The following is a 27,420-nucleotide window of genomic DNA, read 5'->3' as shown; positions in this document are numbered from 1 at the left end:
TGACACTAAACCAAACCAACACTATCTAGGAAAGAATAACTGCTCTTGGACATAGATGAAAAAAATCATCAACAAAAGTGGCAAACTTGGCCGGGTGTGATGGCTCATGCCTATAATCCCACCAATTTAGGAGGCTGAGGCTTGAACTCAAGAGTTCAAGACCAGTATGGGTAACAAGGCAAAAACTCATCACTACCAAAAATACAAAAATTAGCCAGGCATGGTAGCACACACCTGTGGTCCCAGCTACTGGGGAGGCTGAGGTGAAAGAATTGCTTCAGCCCAGGAGGCGGAGGTTGCAGTAAGCCAAGATCACACCACTGCACTCCAGCCTGGGTGACAGAGTGAGACCTTACCTTACAAAAAAAAGAAAAAAAAAAAGGTAGCAAATCAAATTTAGAAATGTTTAGAAAAGATACTACACCATGACCGACTTGGGCTTATTTCAGGAACTGAGACTGGTTCAACAAAAGTAAACCTTTTGTGATTCTCGCATTAACAGATTAAAGGAGAAAAATGACAATAGATGCAGAAAAGGTAACAATTCATGGTTCCTAGCAAATATACAAGCACAAACTCAGGGCCTAGAAATAGAAGAACATTTCCTAAACTTGATAAAGGATATAAACAAAAAGCATACAACAAAAATCATAATCAATAGTGCAATACTAAAAGAACTACCTTTAAAACCAGGGACAAGACAAGGATACCTACTATCACAATGTCTACTCAACATTGTCTGGAGGTCCTAGCCAATAAGATAAAAAGGATTGGAAAGGAAGGAATAAAACTGTTATTATTTGCAGGTAATATAATTATTCTAATTGAAAACCCAAAAGAATCTATAGAAAAATTATAAGATAATAAGTGAGTTTAGCAAAATAGTTGAAATAATCTATAAAAGATAGTTGCACTCCTACATAAGCAACAAACAGAAAATATAATTTTTGAATGATAGTTGCAAAAATAAAGTAATAGAGTAACTAGGAAAATAATCTTATAAAATGTGTATAAAACCTTTATGGACTGGGCGCAGTGACTCATGCCTGTAATCCCAGCACTTTGGGAGGCCAAGGCAGGTGGATCACTTGAGGTCAGGAGTTCGATACCAGGCTGACAAATATGGTAAAACCTTGTCTCTACTAAAAATACAAAAATTAACTGGGTGTGGTGGTGCGCATCTGTAATCTTAGCTACTTGGGAGGCTGAGGCAGGAGAATTGCTTGAACCCAGGAGGCGGAGGTTGCAGTGAGCCGAGATCGCACCAGAGTGAGACTCCTTCTCAAAAAGAAAATCCTTTATGAAGAAAAATTTTTTAACTTTAATAAATGACATTTAGAAGGCCTTAAATAGTATTAATGAAGTACCATAATATCTCAAGATGTCAACTCTCCCACACTCTAAACATTACAATTCCTATTAAAATTGAAACAATTTTCTGAAAAATTGAGATGTTGATCCTAAATTTAGAAGAGCCAAGAACTAAGGCACTCCTACAGAAAAATCAGGCAAAAAACTATTTTTCCTGCCAGATAAAGACATGATTAAGCTACAGTGATTAAGATACTAAGACATTAGTGCAGAAACAGAAAGACCACCATAATGGAGAGCTCGTATACAGATCTTGTATGAAAATAATATAAAACAAAGAGCCAGTAGTGTAGATTCATGAGGAAAGGATGGATCATCCAAGATATAGTTTTAGGACATTGGCAAATTATTCCCTATCACACACCATATATAAAAACCAACTGAAGACGGATCAAGTACATAACAGTGATAAGCAAAAGATTCAGAAACTTTTAGTAAAAGCATAGCAGGATATCTTTATAACCTGAGTTAGGAAAGAATTTATTTAGAAAAACACATTAAGTATAAAATGAAGAAAAATTCTAATTCAATTTCATTAAGAACTACTGCTTAATCAACATATCACAAAAAGTGGAAAGATAAGTCACACACTGGGACACATATAACCTACAACGGAAATATCCAGGATAAATAATAAAAAAGTATTAATAAAAAAAACCCTCAGTTTTCTAAAATGCGCGAAAGTCATGTACAGACATTTCATGGAAGGGGAAACACAACTGCCCCATAAATATTAGAAAGGTGCTCAGCCTCAATCTCAATCTCAATCTCAAGCCTCAGCCTTGTATTTATTTGTATTCAAGTAAATACAAATAAAAACTATAAGACATTAATTTACACCTACTATTTTGACAAAAATTTTAAAATCTAAGAATATCAAGTATTGGTAAAGATACAAAGAAATGTGAATTTTCACCCATTACTGGTGGGAATATAAAATAACAATTTGGATTAAAGTTTAACGTTACTTAGTAAAGTTAAATACACACACACATTATGATCCAGCAATTCTACTTCTAAGTACATTATAGGAGGGGTCCCCAACACCTGGCTGCCAACCAATAAATCCCCTCAAACCCCATTAGGAGCCGGGCCACAGAGCAGGTGAGCAGCCTACCAGGGAGCATTACCACCTGAGCCCCGTCTGTCAGATCAGCAGGAGCATTAGATTCTCACTGTCATGGGACCATGAACCCTACTGTGAACTGTGCATGTGAGGGCTCCAGCTTGTGCACCTTATGAGAATCTAATGCCTGGTGATCTGAAGCGAAAGAGTTTTATCCCCAAAACATTCCCCAACCATGGAAAAATTGTCTTCCACAAAACCAGACCCTGGTGCCAAAAAGGTTGGGGACTGGCCGGGCGCGGTGGTTCATGCCTGTAATCCCAGCACTTTGGGAGGCTGAGGCGGGCAGATCATGAGGTCACGAGATCGAGACCATCCTGGCCAACATGGTGAAACCCTGTCTCCATTAAAAATACAAAAATTAGCCAGGCACGGTGGCATGCGCCTGTAGTCCCAGCTACTCGGGAGGCTGAGGCAGGAGAATTGCTTGAACCTGGGAGGTGGAGGTTGCAGTGAGCCAAGATCGCGCCACTGCACTCCAGCATGGGTGACAAGAGGGAGACTCTGTCTCAAAAAAAAAAAAAAGTTGACGACTGCTACATTATAGAGCTCTTATATGTGTACAACAGATGAACAAGCACAAAAATGTTAACAGTAATGCTTAAAAAGCAAAACTTGTAAACAACCAGAATGTCCATCAACATTAGAATGGACCAATACATTGCAGGAGATTTAGAAAACGAATATTACTTACCAGTGCAAATGAATGACCTAAAAGTTACACAATAACATAAATGAAATCTCAAAAACATAAAATGGGGCAAAAATATAAGTTACAGAACAACAGAAACAATATAATCCATTTATATCAAGTTCAGAAAAAAGCAAAACCAAACTATGTTCATTGTTTATTAATTTACACATATGTGACAAAACTATAAAGTAATTTAAGTAGTTGATTAATCTAAAACTCAGCTATTACCTCCAGGGGAGGGAAAAGAAGATGCAATCAGGAAACCACAGAAGCCTTTACAAGTATTAGAAATATTTCTTTTTTTTTCTTTTTCTTTTTCTTTTTTTTTTTTTGTGAGACAGAGTCTCACTCTGTCGCCCAGGTTGGAGTGCAGTAGTGCAATCTCGGCTCACTGCAACCTCCACCTCCTGGGTTCAAGTGATTCTCCTGCCTCAGCCTCCTCAGTAGCTGGGATTACAGGCGCGTGCCACCATGCCCGGCTAATTTTTGTATTTTTAGTAGAGACAGAGTTTCACCATGTTGGTCAGGCTGGTCTCAAACTCCTGACCTTGTGATCTGCCCACCTTGGCCTCCCAAAGTGCTGGGATTACAGGCGTGAGCCACTGTGCCTGGCCAGAAATACTTCATTTTTTAACCTGTTAGGTACATGCATGCTCATTTCATTATTATTTAAACCAGCGGTCTCCAACCTTGGCACGAGGGACTGGTTTTGTGGAAGACAATTTTTCCACAGACTAGGGGGAGGTGGGTGGGGAAGCATGCCTAAAGTCAGTGGTCCCCAACCTTTTTGGCACCAGGACCAGTTTTAGGCAAGACAACTTTTCCACAGACTCAGGTGGGGAGGATGGTTTCAGGATGATTCAAGTGCATTACATTTATTGTTTACTTTATTTCTATTATTACATTGTAATATATAATAAAATAATTATACAACTCACCATAATGTAGAATCAATGGGAGCCCTGAGCTTGTTTTTCTGCAACTAGACAGTCCCATATGGGGGGGGGGGGGTTGGGGATGGGAGACAGTGACAGATCATCAGGCATTAGATTCTCATAAGGAGTACGCAACCTAGATGCCTCACATGCACAGTTCACAACAGGGTTTGCACTCCTGAGAATCTAATGCCTCCACTGATCTGAAAAGAGGCGGAGTTCTGGCGGTAATGCGAATGATGGTCAGTGGCTGTAAATACAGATGAAGCTTTGCTCACTCACCCATTGCTCACCTCCTGCTGTGAGCCTGGTTCCTAACAGGCCATGGACCAGTATCAGTCTGTAGCCTGGGGGTTGAGGACCCCTGATTTAAACTGAACATTTAAACTGAGGTTATATGCACTCTTTTCAATGTATATTTCAAAGCTTTAAGAAATTAAAATAATATTTTTCTAGTTTTGAAAGTCTTAAGTATTTTCTTCAATGAATGTTACAAAATATAAATAGTATATCACCTTTTAAAGTAAACAAAAATACTCCTATTTTTAATTTGGATGCTGAGTATTGAGAAAAACAAATAAATTGATACAACTATAAAACCAGTCCTGGTATTTAGGCATATGAGATTTTACAAGTTTTTAACTGCAATTTTTTTTCACACTGATAGCCTAGTAATAACCAAATTAGAATTTGTTGGCTATCAATAAATAATATTTTATAAGCAACAGAAACCATTTAAAAACTTGGAAGAATTGTGATAGGCTAGCTAAAAATACAACCTACAAAATAATTTTTGTAAGGCCAGGAACAGTGGCTCACGCCTATAATACCGGCACTTTGGAAGGCTGAGGCAGGTGTATTGCTTGAGCCTAGGAGTTCAAGACCTGCCTGGGCAACAAAGTGAGACCTTGTCTCTCCAAAAAAATAATTAAAAAATTAGCTGGGTTTGGGTAGTCCCAGCTACTCAGGAAGCTGACCCCAGGAGTTCAAAGCTGCAGTGATCCATGATTTTGCCACTGCACTCCAGCCTGGGTGGTTGGAGACCCTGTCTCAAAAACGAGAACAAAAAATAATTTTTGTAGCTGTAATGCAAGATGGTGCTTATTTATTAGTAAATAATGTTCATAGTGGCTGGGTGTGGCGGTTCAGGCCTGTAATCCCAGCACTTTGGGAAGCGCGGGCGGGCGGATCACTGGAGGTCAGGAGTTCGAGACCAGCCTGGCCAACATGGTGAAACCCCGTCTCTAATAAAAATACAAAAACTAGCTGGCGACGGCGATGTGCAGCTGTAATCCCAGCTTCTCGGGAGGCTGAGGCAGGAGAATCACTTGAACCCTGGAGGCGGAGGTTGCAGTGAGCCGAGATCGTGCCACTGCATTCTACCTTGGGCAACAGAGTGAGACTCTGTCCTCGGTAAAAATAAAAAAAAAAAAGAAAAAAAGAAAAAAAAGATAAAGAAAATTTGCCAAGCATGGCTCCTTACGCCTGTAATCCCAGCACTTTGGGAGGCCAAGGCAGGCAGATTACCTAAGGTTAGGAGTTCGAGACCAGCCTGGCCAACATGGCGAAACCCCGTCTCTACTAAAAATACAAAAATTAGCCAGGCTTGATGGCGGGCGCCTGTAATCCCAGCTGCTTGGAAGGCTGAGGCAGGAGAATCACTTGAACCCAGGAGGCAGAGGTTGCAATTAGCGCCAGTGCACTCCAGCCTAGCCAACAGAGCAAGACCCTGTCTCAAAAAAAAAAAAAAAAAAAAAAGAATGTCCATAGTTATTAAATATTTGGTAAATATTTTTATAAAAACTTGCTTATTCAACCTTTTTTGATAAAATCAATTTTTTAAAAAAATTTTGTGGGTACAAAGGTGCATATATTTATGGGGTACATGAGATACTTGATACAGATATGTAATGCATAATAGTTACGTCATGGAAAATGGGGTATCCACTCCCTCAAGCATTTACCCTTTGTGTTACAAACAATCCAATTATACTTTCAGTTATTTAAAAATGTACAATTAAATTATTACTGACTAGTCACCCTGTTGTGCTATCAAATACTAAGTCTTATTCATTCTAATCACTTTTTGTACCCAGTAGCCATCCCCACACCCCCGCTGCAAAACTTGCCTGTTCAATCTTTAAGACTAATTGGAAATAGTAAATAGTTAATTATTGATATTTAATTCATAAGAGTTTTTTGGTGGGTTTTGTTTTTGAGATGGGTTCACTTATGCTAAGCAGTATAGTAGGCATCTGGGAAAAGCAGAATAAGACAAAGTTCCAGCCCTCACAGAACTTACATCACTTGCTCTATTGTTAGCTTTGTGGTACTGCATCTTTCCCTTTTCCTCTATGTTTCTGGAAAAAAAATAAAAAAACTGGATCTATGTTAATGAAAGAATAAAGAGAAACAGAGAAAAACCCCAGAGGTATCTTACGGTAAATTTTACTTTAAATTTATTAGAGTACAGGTTGAAATCTAGCTAGGTCTGAGGCTCAAAAAAGAGCTTAGTGCTCGCTTCGGCAGCATGTATACTGAAAACGAAACGATACAGAGATTAGGATGGCTCCTGCGCAAGGATGACATGTATATTTGTGAAGCGTTCCATTATTTTTATTTTATTTTTTTAAAAAAAGAGAGCTTAAGGCCAAAAACATGGATCTGGGATTCATCGAATCACCTACAGGTGTCAAAGTCAAAATAAAAATGTAGATGCAAACCTCTAAATTTAACGTTTTATTTGGGAAGAAAGAATTGTAATTTGGGGCATACACATAGACTAGGTGGTCTTCAGTATGTCCAAACAACAAAGATATGGTTGGGGGTTTTATAAAGAAGAGGAAATGTTATATCTGGTCTTGATAGAAAGTTTATCGGTATTAGTAAGGCTTTGGGGAGCTGGCAAACTCCAGTTGGTGAGCAAAATTAGTCCCAGAGTTGTAGCAAGTTATCTCAGCAGACGTAGATAAAACTGGTTTTTGTTTATACAAATAGGCAGTTTTAGCTGCTGGATTTGCAGAGAATTACATTTCTAGAGCAATGTTATAGACCCTGAATGATTTTTCCCCTTGGCCCCTCTATTGATTTAGTTGGGTATGACAAAAATGACCCAATTCGGATGATTAACTTTCACACAGGTAATAGAAATAGTACAAGTAAATAAAAATCTCCCAGTCTAAGGTGGACAGGAGCAATTTAAAGCAGAATGGAATCTTGGGAAGCACCTACATCCAAGCAGCAAGCAGATGAAGATGAGGCAAAAGAATCAGGAAATGGTGGTTAGGGTATATTCTTAAGGAAGTCAGGAGAAGTAATATACAAAAACCAGTCTCCAAGAGCTTCAAATATTGCAAAATGCAAACAGAATATTTTTAAAAGAACAATTAATGTAGCAATAGCACAGAACTAGTGGCCTTTGAGAAAAGAATATGAATAGAGTAGCTGGAGCAAAACCCAAATTATAAGCAGTTGAGGAGTAGATGGGAGGAGAAAGATGGGAAGAGGGATCCTGAATATAGACTATTCTTGGAAAAAGTTATTCTCATACAAGTAGAAATGCTAACTGATAAGACTTTTTGAAAAGTAATCTGGCAACCACTATCAAAATTAAAATATATCCTTTGCCCAGAAAATCCACTTTTGGGAATTTATCCTGTAAAAATAAAAGGATATATATACAAAGATTTTATTGCATGGTGGCAAAAAACAAAAATAATGTAAATGACCACCAGTAAGGGAATGGTTGGATACACTGTGGAATATGATTGTTATGGGCTGAATAGTGTCCCTCCAAAATTCATATGAAGTCCTAAGCCCCAGCACCTCAGAATGTGAATGTATTTTGAGATGAAGTCTTTAAAGAGGTAATTAAGTTAAAATGAGGTCATTAGGGTAGGCCTGAATCCAATCCAAGACTGGTATCCTTAATAAGAGGAGAAAATTTGAACACAGAAGAAAGATCATGTGAAGAAACAGGGAGAAGACAGCCATCTATAAAGCCAAGGAGAGAGGCCTCAGAAAAAAACAACCCACCAACATCTTCATCTAGGGCTTCTAGCCTCCAAAACTGTGAGAAAATTAATTTCTGTTGTTTAAATCACTCAGTCTGTGGTACTTGTTATGGCACCCCTAGCAAACTAATACAACTATATGTGTAGCCATTAAAAAGAACAAATTAGAGCTATTAAGTGAGGTATTCTTAAGTGAAAAAAGAAGGTATTCTTAAGTGAGAAAACTCACAAAAAAATGTAAAATACAGGGAATTCTCGAAAAAAAAAACCGCATATACATATATACATGTGTATGTGTAATAATAAATTAAGTATGTATTTATACACAAGCATGACAGCATGGAGAAAAATATGGAAGAATATAACCTTTGTTTTCAACATGGGTTATAAATGGTCCTGGGCAAGGCAGGGATGTGAATAGAAGAGAAGAAAAAGGGGGAAAGAATGAATCATTCCTCCCCCAAAGCTCTACTAAAAATTACTCATATTTATGCACATTTATAACATTTATGTCTATGTGTATATAAAATAAAATATAAATTTAATTAAAAATTTTCATTGGTATGTGGTTTACGCCAGTGTATATATTAGCCATGGGAAAGACATATTTAAAGTCCTTTCCCACAGAAAATAACTATACACATCAAATTGCAAACATGTGTCAAGTGCTAAATTCGTATCATTTTTCATGTGTTTTGCTTTAAAAACAGTATGACCTTCCTAAACAACTTTTTAAAAATATTACTATGTGATAACAGAGTTCCCACCAATAAAGAAAGGAACTGACTCAAGAAAAGAGTCTCTGATGATTTTTTAGCTCCTCTTCAACTATGCTCTTTATCTTCCAAAAGTGGCATGTATCCCTTTATCAATGATGTCCTGACACAGATGGGGCGCTTTATCAAATTCCCAGTGTTTTCTCTGCTAGTGTTCCCATCTATCCTATCCTATTTTTATTTTTATTTATTTTTTTTGAGACAGGGTCTTACTCTGTCACGAGGTTGGACTACAGTGGCGTGTTCACAGCTCACTGCAGCCTTGACCTCTTGGGCCCAAGTGATTCTCCCACCTCAGCCTCCTGAGAAGCTGGGACTACAGTCATACACCACCATGCTCAGCTAATTTTTTCATTTTTTTGTAGAAATGGGTGTCTCACTATGTTGCTGAGGATGGTCTCAAATTCCTGGGCTCAAGTGATCCTCCTGCCTTGGCCTCCCAAAGCACTGGTATTCCAGGCATGGGCCACCACGCGCAGTTATCCTACCCTATTTTAAGTTTCAACCACATTCTAAGAGGTATATTTAAGCTGGAATGGCAATTCACAATACATGTGATGTGTGTCTACTATCATTGGCAGTCTTCCTTAAAATGCCAACAGATAGCAACTGTGATCCAAGTGTCTTTCTAGTATCTTCACCAATTAATTTGCCCATAACCTCTAAGCAGTAGATTCTAGTTTCTAGTAAACCAAAGCCATAATAAGGAAAAAAACTTTTCAAATTCAAACTTCTCCAAATAAATCAGGTTCCTTGATATATGACCACTTCACAGTAAACTGATTTACTAGATGAACTAAACAGATTTCTTCACATTTATTTCTAGACAATAAAACGGTTAATCTGTGAATTCCACCTACAAATTTTTATCAATTTTCAGACTTTCTGAGTAATGGAAAGGCTATATCCCAAATATGATACATGCACACATTCAACAGATAGTATAAGAGACACAGCCCCCACCCTCAAGGAGCTTAGAAGTACAATAGGGGAACTAGACATTAAACAAATAATTTATTTAAACATAATAATAAACAAAATTATCACTATGTAAGAGGCAGAGTAGTAAAAAGGTTAACTGTGGGCTACACTGCCTACATTAAAATCTTTGTTCTTTCAATTACCAGAGTGTAACCCTGCACGAATTACTTACTCCTTCTGGTAATATTACATACCAATATATTGTCAATCTTTAATAAATGTTACCTGTAGCTATTATTGATGTTCTTGTTAAAGTACAGGATACCACGAGGCTACTAAATGGGTGCCTAAGTTAATCTAGTGGTTCGGAAAAGATTAAAGCTGAAAGCTGAAGGGTGAGCAGAATTTAGGTGAAAAGTATATTGGTGAAGTGAGAGGGATAACATTCTAGGCAAAGGCAGCAGACTGTATACAAGTGAAGGGAAGAGTAAAGGAAATGAAATTACAGTTAGGTAAGGCCCAGATCACTGGCCAGATACAGATGCATATACTAGGATAAGGAATACTGTAAGATGAGCAGATGTTTTCATAAGTGGGAGAGGGAACAAGAGATCAAGAGTTCTGGACTCCATTATGCTTGAGATCTTTCAGACATGCAATTAGCAAATAGACAGTTTAACATACTAGGTATTGGTAAGCAAGCCTGGATTACATTTTTAATAATTTTATCATATAATGCCCTATCCTATCAAATTAAGAAGTGGTTAGATATTAAATCACTATAAAATAAAAATGCCCTTCCCCGACAATTCCATGTTGGTAAACAGGAAGGCTAGAGGAAAATTAGTGTAAAACAGGAACACTAGAAATGGCTTTTCCCCACATCTTTCTACTTTACTAAAACATGGCTGGATGTCCTAGGAAAGGGAGTCTGCTGACTCCTGGGCTCAACTGTGGCAAATACATTCTTCAAAAGGGAAATAGTCACAGTTGCGCTGTTTTTTTTTTTTTCTTTTTTTTTTTTGAGACGGAGTCTCATTCTGTCACCCAGGCTGGAGTGCATTGGCATGATCTTGGCTCACTGCAACCTCTGCCTCCCCGGTTTAAGCAATTCTCCTGCCTCAGCCTCCCAAGTAGCTGGGATTACAGGCGCCCACCACCACACCCGGCTAATTTTTGTATTTAGTAGAGACGGGGTTTTGCCATTTTGGCCAGGCTGGTCTTGTACTCCTGGCCTCAGGTGATCCACCCACCTCAGCCTCCCAAAGTGCTGGGATTATAGGCACGATCCACTGCATCTGGTGACAGTTATAGTATTATGCACAAATGGTTGGGTATAGAGGCCGCTTCAATGCAAGGGAAGAGAAGAAAAACAATGCCACAGAATCATAGATCTGCTTTAGATTTCCAGATAAATCATATTAATTAGCATTTATTAAGTATTCACATAGTAATACTTCATAAGAATACTTTCCTAGACAAAATAAAGTATCTTGTTTTGTAAATATTAACCACTGCCAACATGGCAAGAACAGTGGAGCTGTCATATGATAACAGTCATGTTTATATAATAAAGTGGTCTTAAGTCTATGGTTCATGATTAACTTAGTAATTTTACATTTTTGTCACAAAACAATTAAACACAGAATATTTACAATGGCCTGAATAACACTTGCTCTTTTCTTGGAGACTGCTAAGAGGAGTTGTAATCAGATCTATCTTGGACATCTGACTTTATCTGTATGATCTTAGGCAACTCACTCAATCTCCAAAGTCTCAAGTGTCTCGCCTGAAAATGGCAATTATCACCACCAGAGGATAACATGATGATCAAATGAGATCACATATCAGAAAGTGCTTTATTTTATTTTATTTTTGAGACAGAGTCTCACTCTGTCACCCAGGTTGGAGTGTAGTGGTGCAATCTTGGTTCACTGCAACCTTTGCCTCCACTCTCCTCGCAGGATCAAGAGGTCCTCCCACCTCGGCCTCTAGAGTAACTGGGCCTACAGGTGTATGCCACCATGCCCAGCCAATTTTTAAAATTTTTTTTAGAGATGGGGCTTAGCCACATTGCCCAGGCTGGTCTTGAACTCCTGGGCTCAAATGATCCTCCTGCCTCGGCTTCCCAAAGTGCTGGGATCACCGGCGTGGGCCACTGCACCCAGCCGAAAGTGCTTTAAAATGTGGTAGAATGCTAAATAATTATTAGTAGTCATTATTCACATTACCACATGAAGTAATGTGTAAATATTAACAGCTGAATTAAACATAAAAATTTAGATGAAGATTATACTCTAATTCATCTATCTGATAAATTTCTCTTTAAAGATAGACCAACAAAATTCAGTTTACCCCACTTTCCATTAGATAATCCCACATATCAGTGGTTCTTAAATCATGCATAACAATAAACTGAAAAGCTTTTTTCTTTTTTTTTAAATGCGTGATTCTGGGCCCGACCACTAGAAATTCTACTTTAGTATGCCTGGGATGGAGCCAAGGAAGTGACTTTTTTTTTTTCAATTGTGGTAAAATACACACAACACAAAATTTACCATTTAACCATTTCTACATGCACAATTCAGTGACATTGTTGTGCAACCATCACCACTATCCATCTCCAGAACTTTCTCATCTTGGCCTGGAACTCTGCACCAGTTAAACAATAACTCCCCAGTTCCTCCTCCCTGCAGGCTCTGGAAACTACCATTCTACTTTCTGTCTCTATGAATTGAACTATTCTAGGTGTCTCAGAAGTGAAATCATATAGTATTTGTCCTTTTGCTTTTGGCTTCTTTCACTTAGTAAAATGTTTTCAAGGTTCGCCCATGCTGCAGCATCAGAATTGCATTCCTTTCTAGGGCTGAATAGTATTCTATTATATGCATGTATATACTACATTTATCTATTCATCTGGTAACTGACGTGGTTTGTTTCTACCTTTTGGCTATTGTGAAAAGTGCTGCCAATAAACACTGGTGTACAAATATCTGTTCAAATCCCTGATTTCAATAGCTAGAAGTGGAACTACTAGATCATACAGTAATTCTATGTTTAGTTTTTTGATGAACTGCCATACTGTTTTTTACAGAAGCTATACCATTTTAGATTCCCACCAGCAATGCAGTTTCCAATTTCTTTACATCCATGTGGTTGTCCTTTGGTTTTCATTTTTGGTTTTTTATTTTAAATAACAGCCACCCTAATTGGTATGAAGTGGTATCTCACTGTGGTTTTCATTTCCATTTCGCTAATGATGAGTGTGCCTTTACGAAACAAAACACCTCTTGTGATACTGACAGAGTGGTCAGTTAAGAGATCATATTCTTCATAAAACACTGATCCAATATGAGGCAGCCCTCAAAATAGGGAAGAAACGAGCAAGAAAGTAGACTCATAAAGTAGTGTTCAAAAGTAGCCAACCTGGCCTGGCACAGTGGCCCATACCTGTAATCCCAGCACTTTGGCCATCCCTGGCCAACATGGGCAGATCATCTTGAGTTCAGGAGTTCAAGACTAGACTGGCCAACATGGTGAAATCCCATCTCTACTAAAAATACAAAAAATTAGCCAGGCATGGTGGCACACACCTGTAATCCTAGCTACTCGGGAGGCTGAAGCATGAGAATTGCTCGAGCCTGGGAGGTGGAGGTTGCAGTGAGCCATTGTGCCATGGCACTCCAGCCTATGCAACAAGAACAAGACTCCGTCTCAAAAAAAAAAAAAGAAAAGAAGCCAACCTAAAAAAGCTCCCAATGACCAAAGCTGCAACAATTTACACAACAAAATAAGTAGCAATAGTATTGGATTATAACCCAAAAAGTAAAATAAATGTCCTTGAGTCTCCTACTAGAGGGCAGTGACTGTCTCACTTATCTTTATATCCTAACACTTCCCATGTTCATGGCACTAGTATAGTCAATCAGTGGACAACATGGTGAAACCCCGTCTCTCCTAAAAATACAAAAACAAACAAACAAAAAAAAAATTAGCCAGGCATGGTGGCACGCGCTTGTAATCCCAGCTACTTGGGAGGCTAAGGCAGGAGAATCGCTTAAGCCTGGGAGGCGGAGGTTGCAGTGAGCTGAGATCACACCACTGCACTCCAGTCTGGGCAACAGAGTGATACCCTGTCTCAAAAAAAAAAAAAAAAAAAAAAAAACCACTCTGTGCATAAACACTAAATGCAGACTACTAAATAGCAAATAATTCATCTTCAAATGGTAGCACCTAGAGCTAGTTTAGTTCAACAAACTCTTATCAAGCACCTTTTAATATGCCAATCCAGGGAAATGTCTGATCCAACTTTTTCATCTATGATCATTTTTCTTCTTTGGGGGGGCTGGTTGACATAGTAACTGAGCTCTTACATACAGTATTTTTTGTTTATAAGAATCTTTAGCAGGCCTGGTGTGGTGGCTCATGCCTATAATCCCAGCACTTTGTGAGGCCGAGGTGGGTGGATCACCTGAGGTCAGGAATTCGAGACTGGCCTGGCCAACATGGCAAAACCCCATCTCTATTCAAAATACAAAAATTAGCCAGGCGTGGTGGCAGGCGCCTGTAATCCCAGCTATTAGAGAGGCTGAGGCAGGAGAATTGCTTGAACCTGGGAGGTGGAGGTTGCACTGAGCCCAGATCGCACCACTGCACTCCAGCCTGAGCGACAGAACAAGACTCCATCTCAAAAAAAAAAAAAAAAAAACATTTAGTGCTTATCACATCTTTTTAATGTATAGTTTACGTATATCAGTGCTTTTCAAACTTAAATCATCTAGAAATTTTGTTAAAAATACAGCTTCCAATTCAGTAGTTCTTGGGTAGAGCATTTTCTGTTGTTGTTGTTTTGTTTGTTTTTTGAAACAGACTCTTACTCTGTCACCCAAGCTGGAGCGCAGTGGTGTGATTTTGGCTCACTGCAACCTCAACCTCCTGGGTTCAAGCGATTCTCCTGTCTCAGCCTCCCGAGTAACTGGGACTACAGGTGCACGCCACCACGCCTGGCTAATTTTTGTATTTTTAGTAGAGACGGGGTTTCACCATATTGGTCAGGCTGGTCTCAAACCCCTGACTTCAGGTGATCCACCCGCCTCAGCCTGCTAAACTGCTGGGATTACAGGTATGAGCCACTGCGCCTGGCCGAGCATTTGGTATTTTTATCAACCTCTCAGGTGGGACCAACACTGCTGGTCTGAGGAATGTCCTTTGTGCAGTGAGAGTGTACACATCTGTTTATTTGCTGGATTTTTCCCTCCTTGATGGTAGTGAGCATGTCTTACCTTTGTACCCTAGTTCCTGGTACTTAAGTAGCTCAAGTACTGCACTATGAATAAGTGAATGAAATTACATATGCAGTTGTGTTCAACTTTTGATGTTTCACCTGTGAATCCAAATGAAAAATTCAACTTTCCCATAGGTATAAATAATTGTCTATAAGCCCCTTAACTCTTTTCCAACTCCTTTTTTCTACTGTTTTAGCTCAGGAAAGCCTCACCTCATTCATGAACAAAAAAATGAACTTAAACATAACGGTATCACTCCTATTGGCATATAAAAGCACTCGAAACAAGAAAAAAAAAGCTTTCCTTGTCCTCACATCCCCCAGTGTTCACCACATTCTTTGCCTTTCAGAGGCAGATTCCTCAAAAGGATCTCCACAGTCACCTTTTCTATACCAGCCCCCCAGGCTTCTCCACCCAGGGCTGTCATGGTCACCAGGGGATGCCATTCTATAATATGGCCAGGACTAAATCCCTGCCTGCATCTCACCTGACCTCTTGGCAGTATGACAGTTGACCACTTCCACTTTCTTGCCACTCCTTCTTCATTTAACTTCCAAGTTACCATTCTCTCCTAATGGTTTACTCCAGTGGACACAACATAGCCCAATTATGATTATTTCTCACCACCTACACTACTAGTTCATACTGCCATCACCTCTTTTTTCTAAAATAGTTACTTTGCTTCATTATTACGCCCACAAAAGTCTGTTTTTCTTCACAAATTGACCATAATTAAATTTTTAACTTAAGTTTATGTCACTCCTTCGCCTAAAATCCTCAAGTGTTCTACTATCACTAGTGCTAAAGCCCTACATGAAGTGGTCCCTGTCTCTCTCTCCAAACGTAACTTTTCTCACTCTTCTTCACATATGCTATACTCTAGTCATACTGGTTGCTTTTTTTCTTTTTTCTTTTTGGATACACGGTCTCACTCTTTCACCTAGGCTGGAGGATCGTGGCTCACTGCACATACTGCTTGTCTTGATGTTTCTTGCACACCCCAAGCTTGTCTTGCTTCAAGGTCTTACACTAACTACCCTCTTCTAGGGTGCTCCTCCACCAGATTTTTTGCATTATTGGCTGCTTCTGAACATTCTGGTCTCTTCTCAAATGTCACCTCCTCAGAGAGGCTGTCCTCGACCATTATTTTTAAGAGTATCCCTTGCTTTCCTGCCTCTCAGACCCTACTTATCACAACCTGCTTTATTTTCTTTATTCTGCTTACTGTTATCTAAAACTACAGTATTTCTTTGTCTATTTATTTGTCTGCTTTCTCCTACTAGAATGTAAAAGACTTTGTCTCATCACCCGCCCTCTCCTGGTATCTAGAACACTGCTTGGCATTTCTGTTGGTGGGCTGAATGAATAAATGAAATGATTAAAAACCAAAACACACTAAATAAATTTATAATTCAAGAAAAAGCAACTTGAAATTTTACAAAACTAAAAGCAATCTGAAAGTGTGATATGAAATAAAATATCTTCAAAGCAAGACAAATTTAAATCCACTTGAAAGCTCTTAATTAGTTGTAAAAATAGTCTCTCCAAACTAGACATTTGAGAAAAACTTCATAATACTTAAATTCCCAAATTAAGTTTAAAATGAAAATGACAATTTACTTCTAAATATCAAAGTGCTACAATGTTAACTTCAGAAATTTAATGAGACAATATTACTTCTTTGGTAAACTGTGACTCTTAAAAAGCCACGTTAAGCATATACAAAGATCTCAAAAAATCAGTTATTAATACTATAGAAATACTTTTTTAAATAAATGCATTTTTTTAAACTAACATGATTTAACAAAAGAATCTCTAACCTTCCAATGATCTTGAAAGATAGGCACTATTTTCCCCTACACATATAATGAAGATATACAGGCCATTCTTCCGTATGTGAATAATTAAGACCTGGGTTAGAATCTTTCCTATTTCTATCATATTTTCCTGAAATGCATGATCATCTATGTGGTTAGTTCTTAGTAAACTACAGTAGTAAACAATTTCTAGTGTTATTGCAATGAGGTGGCACATTTGTGTACTCTATAGCAAAGTACTGGCAATCCAAATGACTTGGTGCTACTTACACTTTCACTTCCACCAAGACATAACAGGGTCAGAGTCTGACATAAAGGTGTTGAGTGTTTCTGATTACAATGCCATTGCCAAGTATATAAGCAGTTCTGTTCAGAGATAATTTTCACATTCAACAAATATATTCTGGTAGGTCTTCACTAAATTAAGATTACTTAACACAATATCTAGTCTATTTGTTAAGAAATGAGAGGGAATGACAAGCACAAAAGCCCAGAGACAGGAGATTGTTGAGAGGAACAAACAGCAAGGAGACCAGTGTGACTAGAGCAGAGTCAGCAGAGTTGGAGATGAGATCAGAGAGATAGTAGGAGGCCAGATCACTTAAAGACTTTGACTTTTGAGTGTGATGGAGTGGCAATTATGGAAAGCCAATTGGAAGGCCTTTCCAGTCTCTTTATAAGGATACATTGCTACTTTTATTGTAAGGAACAAAAAATTCATTGCTATAGTTTCAGATTCCATGTTGCAATTAACCTAAAAGAAACTACCACTTGTGGCGTTTGACATTAAAGAAAAATACAGTATTCATAATATCTGAAAAAGCTGTTACATACCTTAATTCTTTTCAAATACTGAATGTAGGAGGCTGAGTTTTTCTTCATATATTTCAACTAAAACAGCATATCACAAACGGGTTGAATGCAGAAACAGAAAATGAGAATCCAGATTGTACTATTAAGTGATTTGCAAAAAATACTAAACAATGCCACTCTTTGCTAATTTTTTTTGTTTTGGAAAACAGTTTTCTCTTTTTTTCTTTTTTCTTTCTTGGAAAACAGTTATCTTAATATTAAAAATGTTGGCCGGGCGCAGTGGCTCACACCTGTAATCCCAGCACTTTGGGAGGCCGAGGCGGGCGGATCACCTGAGGTCAGGAGTTCAAGACCAGCCTCAACATGGAGAAACCCCATCTCTACTAAAAATACAAAATTAGCCAGGTGTGGTGGTACATGCCTGTAATTCCAGCTACTCTGGAGGCTGAGGCAGGAGAATTGCTTGAACCCGGGAGGTGGAGGTTATGGTGGGCCGAGATCGCGCCATTGCACTCCAGCCTGGGCAACAAGAGCAAAACTCCACCTCAAAAAAAAAAAAACTATATATATATATAAAATGTTACTGTTGTTAACATGTAATGGGTTCATTATTTTTAAATAAATCAGTAATTATTGAAATTTTTTCTTTTATTTAAAAATTGATGGGTATAATGCATACAAACAGTACTTTTGGGGAGTCTCTATAATTTTTTAAGAGTGTGAAGGGGGCCGGGTGCGGTAGCTCACGCCTGTAATCCCAGCTCTTTGGGAGGCCGAGGCGGGTGGATCACGACGTCCAGAGTTCAAGACCAGCCTGACCAAGATGGTGAAACCCCATTTCTATTAAATATACAAAAAATTAGCCAGGTATGGTGGCGAGAGCCTGTAATCCCAGCTACTCAGGAGGCTGAGGCAGAGAACTGCTTGAACCCGGGAGGCCGGGAGGCGCAGGCTGCAGTGAGCCGAGATCGTACCACTGCACTCCAGCCTGGACAACAGAGTGAGACTCTGTCTCAAAAAAATAAATAAAATAGTTCAACCATTGTGGAAGTCAGTGTGGTGATTCATCAGGGATCTAGAACTAGAAATACCATTTGACCCAGCCATCCCATTACTGGGTATATACCCAAAGGACTATAAATCATGCTGCTATAAAGACACATGCACACGTATGTTTATTGCGGCACTATTCACAATAGCAAAGAGTTGGAACCAACCCAAATGTCCAACAACGATAGACTGGATTAAGAAAATGTGGCACATATACACCATGGAATACTATGCAGCCATAAAAAATGATGAGTTCGTGTCCTTTGTAGGGACATGGATGAAACTGGAAAACATCATTCTCAGTAAACTATCGCAAGGACAAAAAACCAAACACCGCATGTTCTCACTCATAGGTGGGAATTGAACAATGAGAACTCATGGACACAGGAAGGGGAACATCACACTCTGGGGACTGTTGTGGGGTGGGGGGAGGGGGGAGGGACAGCATTAGGAGATATATCTAATGTTAAATGACGAGTTAATGGGTGCAGGAAATCAACATGGCACATGGATACATATGTAACAAACCTGCACATTGTGCACATGTACCCTAAAACCTAAAGTATAATTAAAAAAAATAAAAATAAATAAATAAATAAAAAATAAATAAAATAAAGACTGTGAGGGGGTTCTGAGACCAAAAAACTTGAGAACTACTATCTACCAATTTAAGATAACCCTGGAATAACATTCCCAATTACCAGTAACAATTTCCTTTTTTTTTTTTTTTTTTGAGACGGAGTCTTGTTCTGTCGCCCAGGCTGGAGTGCAGTGGTGCGATCTCGGCTCACTGCAAGCTCCGCCTTCCGGGTTCACGCCATTCTCCTGCCTCAGCCTCTCCGAGTAGCTGGGACTACAGGCGCCCGCCACCACGCCCGGCTAATTTTTTGTATTTTTAGTAGAGACGGGGTTTCACCGTGGTCTCGATCTCCTGACCTCGTGATCCGCCCGCCTCGGCCTCCCCAAGTGCTGGGATTACAAGCATGAGCCACCGCGCCCGGCCACCAGTAACAATTTCTAAGGACTCTTTGTTTGGTTAACTATGAAAAATCCATTTACAAATAACTTAGCCACATACAGCCTCTTTATAAGGATACATTGCTACTTTTCCCTATTCCCCTACCAAAACCACAAGCCATAAACCTGTTAGTCCAGTGGTTTTCAAAACTTTTAGATGGAGAGAAGCTCCCAAGAGAAATCTTCACTGAGCCACAATATATAATACAAATAAAAGTAGGGCCAACCAGGTTAAAATGGGGGTGGTGTCCTCAGTCTCCAGTTCATCCTTCCTCTCACCTACCATAAAAGCCATGTAAGGCACTTCATACAGTTAGACTGAATGAGGTTTAAAAACCTCTGTTATAAACCAGCTGTTCAAATTTGCTGCTTGCAAAAATTTCAGAAAGATTCTGGCATTGTTTCACAATGATCATTTTCAACTCCACCCTCCAGTAGACACCAGATGTATGGTGTTTGCATCTACACAGAGAACCACAAAACTGTTTAAATCTCAGAGAATTCTCAGACTCCTGAGAATATCTAGAGATTCCAGTTTGAGAAACTACTTGAGGACTGGTAGATGGGTACAGGTCAATCTGAAAAGGCTTCCTGTAGGAAGACACACTATGATTAAACTAGGGGAAAAGTCTTAGCTCAGAGATGAGAGATTTGGTTAGGAAAAGCTAAGGTAAGGCATATTTCCTAGGTTATCAAGAGAACTAACAGCCAGGCAGAACGTGGCTCGTAAGTACCAGAGTTCTGCAGGCTACATTCAAAAGTTTGTGTTTGAGACACTGAAATAAGTCCTCATTCTCCTGAATCTGGGGCAGAAGTGCATTTCCTACTCTAATAAATCCTCTATTCTAATCAAAATTAAAATGATGAAAACACACCAAGCCTTAATAGGAATACTTGCTTCTGAGATAAAAATTATTTCAGTTCCACATATTCTGAAATTTATATAGGATAGAGCTGTGTGCAAAGAGGACAGAGATGAATCATTAGAGTTTTAACAATGAAGCAGGAAAATTATTTTAGCAACATTACAGAATGGTTGAAATAGACTGTTGGGCGTGTAGAAGTCTAGATATGTGCTGACCAAAGGCAATTAGGAATAATGTGATAAGTCAGTCAACGGTGCTTTCAATCTATTTTTAGTGTTTAATAGCATTTACTATGCATTTTACAGTTGATACCTGAGAAACTAGATGTTTATGTGGAGCTATTTGGCTACCCAAATTCCTCCTATAAAAGAAACAACGCAGATCATCTAATTTAGAAAAACAAACCTTGATTGACTACTAAGGTGAAGGGCTAAGGAAAAAGAGATTTTAATAATTCAGTAATTATTAAAATGAACATCTAGAAGCTATAACCCAGACAGGGGAAAGCAAGACTTTCTCCTTAAGCAGACTTGGCTAGAGACAAAATTTTTAAAAGAAGGAAGAGGACAGCCTTATATTTTTACTATTACATATCCCTTCCTCATCATTCCCTCTAAACTTTCTAATAGGTTTAAGACATCTCTAAGAAATAACCTGTTCATTCTACTCAATTTTACATAAGTTTATTGATGGAAATCTGTGCCACATCTCATTAGCACATACTCTTCAACTATCTTCTTTCTCATATGTTTTAAGAGCAGAATAAAAGAGATGCCTATAAGACATACCTTTTAAAAATTATTTATCAGGCTAAATTCATGTATTACTTTGGTGTAAAATAATCAAATAGCATTTAGCACAGGATCAAGTCATTTCATATATCTTAAGCTTATTTATTACCTAATAAAATGTTACCAAAGAGATCTGTATTTGAAAGTCACTAAAATGTCTTGGCTGGCTGGGCGCGGTGGTTCACACCTGTAATCCTAGAGCTTTGGGAGGCCAAGGCAGGCGGATCACAAGGTCAGGAGATTGAGACCATCCTGGCTAACTAGGTGAAACCCCGTCTCTACTAAAAATACAAAAAAATTAGCCGGGTGTGGTGGTGGGTGCCCATAGTCCCAGCTACTTGGGAGGCTGAGACAGAAGAATGGCGTAAACCCGGGGGGTGGAGCTTGCAGTGAGCTGCGATCGTGCCACTGCACTACAGCCTGGGCAACAGAGCGAGACTCTATCTCAAAAAAAAAAAAATCTTGGCTGAAATACATATTTACTTTTCTTCAAGCAATATAAAGAATTGCCAGAAATAAACTCCCTAAGAGCTACCTATACCTACCAATAATTAGCTACACAATCTTGGATTAAGAGATTTAACCAATCTCTATGAGGGATAGGGAGAGTTGGATGATCTATAAAATCTCTTTAAGCTATAACATTCTTTACTGTTTTCTTAAACTCAAGGAAATTCATGAGGATCTGACAGGAGACAAGCCTACGGAAAAAAGTAGACTTTATGTATGGCAAGAGTTTTAAAAGAAACCCAACAATTTAGGCACTAACCACAACTATGTAACACTTTATATATATAAATATATGCAAATTGAAGAGATGCAAATATGAGCTATCAATTAAAATTTTGTCGTTTTTATCAGGTAGAAATTCCTACATATCAGCATATTGCTAATTCTTTATGACAGTTATAGGGACCATTAAGGAAGTGGTCCATGAACCAAAGCATCAACATGTTCTGTTAAAAATGTAAATTCCTGGATGCCCCACTCAAGACTTTCTGATTCAGAAACTCTGGGAATGCAGGCTAGCAAAGAATGTTTTAACAAGCTGTCCAAGTGATTCTGATGCTTGATAAAGTTTGGCAACCACTGATCTAAAGCACAAGATCTCTTTTTTTCTTTTCTTTTTTTTTTTTTTATTGAGATGGGGTCTGGCTCTGTCACCCAGGCTGGAGCACAGCAGCGCCATCTCAGCTCACTACAACCTCCGCCTCCCAGGCTTGGGATCAAGTGATTCTCCCATCCCAGCCTCCCCAGTAGCTGGGATTACAGGCATGCACCATCATGCCCAGCTAATTTTTTGCATTTTTGGTAGGGATGGAGTTTCACCATGTTGCCTAGGCGTGTCTTGAACTCCTGAGCTAAAACAATCCACATGCCTTGGCCTCCCAAAGTGCTGGGATTACAGGTATGAGCCACTTTGCCCAGTGAAGTTAATTCTTAACCCTTGATTAAAACAGTTGAAGTGCTGAAAATTATCATTTCTTGGAAATTAAATGTCTATATGAGCTTTAAATTAACTATTTTTAATTTATATATTTTTATTAGGACATGTTTTTATCAGTACAGCAAAACTAAATTTTGGAGACACTGGGCATCATTAGTTTAGATATCATTAGTTTATCACAAAAGAAAGATGAAAATTATTTTACATGATAGAAGATTTCAGAATTACAGAATGGGCAGCTTCATGTTGATGCCATTTCAATATGATTTATCTCAGTCTATATAGTTTGCAAGAATGTCACTATCTTTAAATGAGAAGTAATCCTTGTTGTCTAGAACTACTTTGGTGCCTACATATTCTGGGAGAACTTTATCTCCAACTTACATGTTAACTGGTTAACTCTCCACCCTTCACTTTAGAGTCTGATCCAACATCTACTGTTGCTTACAATACTTTTCCTTGAAATTTTTCTGGAAGCATGTCTCCTGTGGTTACAGTTTCAGGCACAATCCTTTCATCAATACACGGTCATACAGTGGAAGAAACCTTCTAAAAGCGTGTGCTGACAAAACTCCCACTGCTGCAGCTTGTACTCTGCTCTCTTAAATTAACTATTTGTTATTAATCACAATATTATATCTATAAGAAGACTTCACATAATGGGAAAAAATACTTGCAATTCATATATTTGATAAGGAACTTACATTCAGAATATATAAAAAATTTGGCTGGGTGCGGTGGCTCACGCCTGTAATCCTAGCACTTTGGGAGGCCGAGGCAGGCAGATCACGAGGTCAGGAGATCAAGACCATCCTGTCTAACATGGTGAAACCCCATCTCTACTAAAAATACAAAAAATTATCCAGGTGTGGTGGCGGGTGCCTGTGGTCCCAGCTACTCAGGAGGCTGAGGCAGGAGAATTGCTTGAACCCGGGAGGTGGAGGTTGCAGTGAGCCAAGATTGTGCCACTGCACTCCAGCCAGGGTGACAAAGCGAGACTCCATCTCAAAAAAAAAAAATTCTTACAACTCAACAGTAAAAAGACAACCCAATTTTAAAATGGGCAAAGGATCTGAATAGATATTTCTTCAAACAAGATCCACAAATGTTCAATACGCACATGAGAAAATGTTCATCATTAATTATTAGGGTAATACAAATGAAAACCACAATGAGATATCACCTCACAGCCACTAAGATGGCTGGAATAAAAAAGACAAGTGTTGGTGAAAATATAGAGAAATTGAAACCCTTCCACACTGCTAGTGGGAATGAAAATATGCAGCTATTCTTAATAGCCAATAGGTAGAAACAACCCAAATGTTCATCTATTGATGAATGCACAAGCAAAATGTAGTATACGTCAATGCAACACAATACTATTTAGTCATAGAACAAAATGAAGTACTGATACATGCTAAAATATGGATGAACCTTGAAAACATTTTGCTAAGTGAAAAAAGGCAGTCATGAAAGACTACGTATTATGATTCCATTCATACGAAATCCATAAAGACAGAAAATAGATTAATGGTTACCTGAGGCTGGAGGTTTGGAGGATGACAGCTAAAGGGTATAGAGTTCTTTTTGAGGTGATGAAAATGATTTATAATTGATTGTGCAATGGTTGCACAGCTCTGTAAATATACTAAAAACTACTGAATTGTATAGGTTAATACTAGTTCCTTCATATTTTTTTGGATGGCATACCAAAAGCCCAGGCAACAAAAGCAAAAATAAACAACTTGGACTACATCAAACGAAAAAGCTTCTGCACAGCAAAGGAAACAATTAACACAATGAAAAGGCAACCTACAGACTGGGAAAAAATGTTTACAAACCATGTATCTTTTTTTATTGTTTTGGAGACAGAGTCTTACTCTGTTGCCCAGGCTGGAGTGAAGTGGCACGATCTCAGCTCACTGCAACCTCCGCCTCCCCGGTTCAAGTGATGCTCCTGCCTCAGCCTCTGGAGTAGCTGGGATTACAGGCCCTGCTAATTTTTAGTAGAGACGGGGTTTCCCCATTTTGGCCAGGCTGGTCTCAAACTCCTGACCTCGAGTGATCCACCTGCCTCGGCCTCCCAAAATGCTGGGATTACAGGCATGAGCCACTGTGCCCAGCCAAAACTGCTTTTTTCTAAAGAAGACATACTAATGACCAACAGGTATATGAAAAGGTACTCAACATCATTAATCATCAGAGAAATGCAAATCAAAACCACAATGAGCTATCATCTCACACCTGTGAGAATGACTCTTTTGGTAAGAGATAACAAGTGTTGGTGAGGGTGTGGAGAAAAGGAAACCCTTGTAGACTGTGGATGGGAATACAAATTGGCACAGCTGTTCTGGAAAACAGTAATGGAGGTTCCTCAAAAACTTAAAAACAGAACTACCATATGACCTAGCTGGGTATGTACTCAAAGGAAATGAAATCAGCACCTGGTAGAGATATCTGTGCTCCTGTGTTCATTGCAGTATTAGTCACAATAGCCAAGTTATGGAAACAATGTATCAATTGACAGATGAATGAAAAAAGAAATTGTGATACACACAGATACACACAATGGAATATCATTTAGCCTTAAAAAAAATGAGATACTGCCATTTGCAACTACATGGATAAACCCAGAGAACATTACACTCGGTAAAATAAGCCAGACACTGAAAGAAAATACTGATGACATCGCTTATATGTGGAAATCTGCAAAAAGTCTAACATACAGAAACAAAAGAGCAGGCCAGGCATGGTGACTCATACCTGTGATCCAAGCAGTTTGGGAGGCCAAGGCAGGAGGATTCCTTGAGACCAGGAGTTCAAGACCAGCCTAGGCAACATAGTGAGACCCTGTCTCTATAAAAAATTTAAAGAAAAATAGCTGGGTGTGGTGGTACACACCTTTAGTCCTAGCTACTTGAGAGGTTGAGGAGGGAGGATCACTTAAGCCCAGGAGGGGGAGGCTGCAGTGAGCCGAGATTGCACCACTGTACTCCAGCTTGGGCAACAGAGTGAGACCTTATCTCAAAAAAATAATAAAATACAGCAAGGAGACATGGAAAAAAACAAAAACAAAAACGTGTTTAACTGCCTTTTAGTCCATTTGCATTGCTATAAAGAAATACCTGAGACTGGGTAATTTGTAAAGTAAAGAGTTTTACTTGGCTAACAGTTCTGCAGGCTGTACAAGAAGCGTGCCGCTAGCATCTGCTTCTGGTAAGGACCTCAGGAGGTTTCCAATCATGGCAGAGCCAAAGGGGGAGCAAATGTGTCACATGGCAAGAGAGAGGGGAAGTGTGTCACGCTCTTTTAAACAACCAATTCTCACATGAACTAATAGAGCAGGAATTCACACATTACCTCTGGGACAAGGATGGCACCAACCCATTCATGAGGGACCTGCCCCATGACCCCAAACGCTTCCCACCAGGCCCCCACTGTCTAACACTGAGACGCGAGATTGGAGGTGGACAAATTTCAACATGAAATTTGGAGGGGTCAAATATCCAAACTATATGAAACTGCAAAAGTAGTTTCATTATTATGCCTAAATCAACTGTTGAACAACTAGATGATACAGAAATAAACTTTATGTATAGCATTATATGTATCCTGACAGCATTCTAGGCACCCATCCTAACCATACCTGGTTTGAATTATATTTATTTAGAAACTATCAAAATTTTGTTCCAAATTTTGAAATTTCCGACAAAGCAACATTTATATTAGGAATATAAGGAAATGTTTAAAATATACTTAAAAAAAAAAAACCAGAAAACAAACTAGCAATGTCTCCTTCATAAAATGCTTGACAAACCTCAGAATAATTTTTTGCTTTTAATTACCAGCAGTATATAGGGAAGATGGGTTTTCAAAGTTGAGGACTTCCCAAATGTACTCCAGGTAACACCAGGTGAAGGTGAGGGAACAGCTTAATGCTACTCACTGCCTGTGCAAAAGAAAAAATCATTTTTTATGACCTGCCTATATATTGAGTTTCATTTTGATTCTTTTTTTAATTAAAAAGTACTACTTTAGGCCAGGTGCAGTGGCTCATGCCTGTAATCCCAGCACTTTGGGAGGCTGAGGCAGGCGGATCACTAGGTCAGGAGTTCGAGACCAGCCTGACCAACATGGAGAAACCCCATCTCTACTAAAAATGCAAAAATGAGCCAGGCGTGGTGGCAGGCGCCTGTAATCCCAGCTACTCGGGAGGCTGAGGCAGGAGAATCACTTGAACCTGGGAGGCGGAGGTTGCAGTGAGCTGAGATCATTCCAGCCTGGGTGACAGTGCGAGACTCTGTCTCAAAAAAAAAAAAAAAAAAAAGTGCCATTTTGGCCAGGTGTGGTAGCTCATACCTATAAACCCAGCACTTTGGGAGGCTAAGGCAGGAGGATTGCTTGAGCCTATGAGTTCAAGACCAGCCTGGGCAACCTAATGAGAGTTCATCTTTACCAAAGGGGAAAAAAAATTAGGTGGGTGTGGTGGTACACACTT

The 27,420-nt window shown here is 39.0% G+C and overlaps 1 protein-coding gene and 1 non-coding gene across 3 annotated transcripts in view; one reads left to right on the top strand and one right to left on the bottom strand.

Moving 5' to 3' along the window:
• The window catches only part of SOS1 (SOS Ras/Rac guanine nucleotide exchange factor 1), a 140,888-nt gene that overhangs the window by 95,729 nt on the left and 17,739 nt on the right, over window positions 1-27,420 (bottom strand). The gene's annotated exons all lie outside the window — the stretch shown is intronic.
• On the top strand, window positions 6,640-6,743 carry LOC115831700. The gene has a single exon (XR_004027205.1). It is a non-coding gene; the product is annotated as a U6 spliceosomal RNA (small nuclear RNA).

The sequence above is a fragment of the Nomascus leucogenys genome, chromosome 19, assembly GCF_006542625.1.
Source record: "Nomascus leucogenys isolate Asia chromosome 19, Asia_NLE_v1, whole genome shotgun sequence".
In the NCBI taxonomy this organism is placed as follows: Eukaryota; Metazoa; Chordata; class Mammalia; order Primates; family Hylobatidae; genus Nomascus; species Nomascus leucogenys.
Note: the sequence above shows the minus strand (reverse complement) of the source record. Positions and strands in the feature narration are given on the sequence as shown.